The following is a 2958-nucleotide window of genomic DNA, read 5'->3' as shown; positions in this document are numbered from 1 at the left end:
GTGCACTGCTTAGTAAATCATTCATGCACCGCATTGATCAGGGCTCTGTACTACATGTGCACGCATTCCGCACTACATGTACAATTCACATTTTCTTTTCGTGTTTTTGCTCTTATGTATTCTTTTTTCAAATGTAGGGGCGTGCACTGCTTTGTTGGGTATGTGTAAAATTCATTCGGCAGAGTTTGTACTGCATTCGTACACATTTTGCACTACATGCGTCCTATTTGCACACTGCATCTTTGTCTGTTTTGTGCGTTGCTCGAATCTAGTGATACATAAGCAAACAACGGAAAACAAATTATCACAAGCATTCTGTATGACAAGTTCATCATCAGCAAACTAAGTTCAACAGAAAGTAATCTAACATAATCAAAGTTCATCATTACAAGCGATCCTGCATAACAAGCAAACTAAGTTCAGCAAAAACAAATGATCACAAGCAAACTAATGATACATAAGCAAACAACATAAAGCAAATTTGATGATAATTCTAAAACGACGCTAGCATTGTTGGCTCTTGGCCGACACCATCAACTTCTTCACCAGTTAGCGTCTCCCCATCCCCAGCTGCTCCTGGCATGCTTCTTGGGGGGGCTCCTGCTTCTCCAGCTTTGCACGGCGAAGCCCGTCCTGGGTGAGGGTGATGCGGTTCCATATCTCGTACGCTGCATAGGCGTCCTTTGCCGCATACTCAAAGTGCCTCATGGACAGAGGCAGGGTGGCCCAGCACCTGTGTTCGTCGTCGGTGATCTTCTTCTTCATGTTGTTGTAGTAGTCGCCGATGAGCATGCCGGAGACATCTCCAAGGGAGTCCAACTCCTTGGTTGCCTCGGGCACCCTCCACTCCTTCTAGATGTCGACGAAGTTGGCGACCTCCAGATTGACGCGCTCTAGCCTGGTTTTGTCACTGTCGATGGAGAAGCCTGCAAAGGTGTACCTGGGGCCGGCGAGCAAGTTGTCAAAGACGGTGCACCTTTCAGCGGCGCTCAGGTGGAAGAGCAGCACCGGCTGAGTCTTGCTGACGGAGAGTTGGCAGAGGGCAGGTTTCTGCGCCGCTTCAGGCTCGTATTGTACTCGAGATCAATGCCGATGATCTTGTGGCGCTAGAGGCTGAGGTGGCGCTCGTACTGCGCGAGGGAGATCGACATATGCATCTTATCATTGGTGTGGATGACGTGCAACTTGGTGTTGCCATGGGCCTCCACGCCCTTGTACTCGTCGGTGAACGCCATCGCCGGTAGTAGGGCTTGGTGTTTTCTGTGGAGATCGATGTGATGGAGCGATTTGGTGGCAGCGCAATGGATACTTGTGTTGTTGTGGATGAGAAGGCCTTTGGCAGGGGTCTGAATTTAAGGGGAGGGCGCGGGGTGGGATAGCCGCATCAGATGAACTACATGATCTCACCGACGATGCGGTTGTGCAGATCGTGGGTTGGTGTTGTGTCTGTGATCGTGGGTTTGTGGCGATGGAACCGCTCGGATTGGGTGGTTGTATGTGAACATGGTTTTTTTAACATAGATTTATTTTATTTTTGATTAGTAAATTTTTTTAACCACCACTTTCTGTGTGAATGGGCATTTGTCACGTTTTTATGTATCCTACGTGTTAACGGAACCGCATTGGTTATCGTTCTGCACTGCATCGTCTATCAAAGAGAACCGCATTTTGTCTACAGGTGCGTACTACACCTTTTTTGCGTGTCCTTGCTGCAGCCCCTGAAAAAAGTACAATGAATTCTGCAATTTTACGAGTTTTTCGCTGTGGACTAGATCGTGTATTTATTCATGTAGGTAATCCGGAACTGAATTGCTATACCGTACTGCTTCATCTAACCAAATGCACCGCATTTTTCTAGAGCTGCATACTGCATCTGTTTTTGTGTGTACTTGCCACAATCCCTAGCACGGGAGGCGTAGGGGGGTTGGGGGGCACCCCCCTTTTTTGTTGTGGCACTTATTTGAAGGTACAATTTTTTCGGATGCGTTTTCTTAACACGCGCATTGTTTTTGATTTTAACTTTTTTACGAACTTGTCATGGAATTGTCACGGCAGATGTCCTAGAGAAAGGACTTAGTCATAGGGCCATCGCACTAGGAAGCTTAAAGGGGTTAATCGGGACAAAGGACACAAGAGTGTTTTATACTAGTTCGGCCCCTTAAGATGAAGGTAAAAGCCTACATGTAGTTGGGTTGGTATTGCTGGGGTTTCGATCACCAAGAGGCTCAACTCGCCAGATTGGTTATCGACTTTTTGTTTCTTGCCCTAAGCCGCCACCGGGTCGTCCCCTTATATACATGGGTTGACGCTTAGTGGCCTACAGGGTCCTGGCCGGCTCATAATCGTGTCCGGCTCGGTGACTTCCTTTACATGCCTTTCTTTACAAGTCTTTCCTTACATACGGCGGTTTACAATATCGGGCCTTAAGCCGCCCCCAGGCCTTTGGGCCTTCTATAAGGTTTACTAAACTATCATCTTGAATGTTCACTGGGCTTCTTATGTAACCCGCCATTGGGGCTGACCCGGCCCCTCCTGGGCGGGTCATACTAATAGTAATATCCCCAACATTAGGCCCCAGGTTGACTTTGAACTTCGTTCTTGGTCAATCTTCAATACTTAGACAAAAATTCATCTTCTTATCTTCGCTGAAGTTGTTGTAACCCGCCGTGATGTCATCTTTTGAAAACGCAAAAAATTTTCATGACGTCATCTCCCAACGGATCTTTTATCCTTAATGCCTCCCGAGAATCGAGGCGCCTGTGTAGCTGGATAACCATTATTCGGCTCTTCCTTGATATTCGCGCCCATCTGTTCACATCTTTCCCTTATAAATAGGCACGCCTCGGCCTTCTCATTTTCCTCTCTCGCTCCGTCTTCTTCCTCTCGCAAACCCCCTGCTGCTCGAGTTCTGCCACCGCCGCGCCTCATCTCTGTCTCCGTCGACTTTGGCCGCTGCAT

General features: G+C 47.8%; 1 pseudogene; it reads right to left on the bottom strand.

Annotated features, from left to right (window-relative positions):
• Positions 1 to 549: 549 nt before the first annotated feature.
• Positions 550 to 1235, bottom strand: LOC147975478 (uncharacterized; annotated as a pseudogene).
• Positions 1236 to 2958: the final 1723 nt, after the last annotated feature.

Source organism: Triticum urartu, chromosome 4A (genome assembly GCF_056163025.1).
Source record: "Triticum urartu cultivar PI428250 chromosome 4A, HENAU_Tu73, whole genome shotgun sequence".
Taxonomy (NCBI): Eukaryota; Viridiplantae; Streptophyta; class Magnoliopsida; order Poales; family Poaceae; genus Triticum; species Triticum urartu.
Note: the sequence above shows the minus strand (reverse complement) of the source record. Positions and strands in the feature narration are given on the sequence as shown.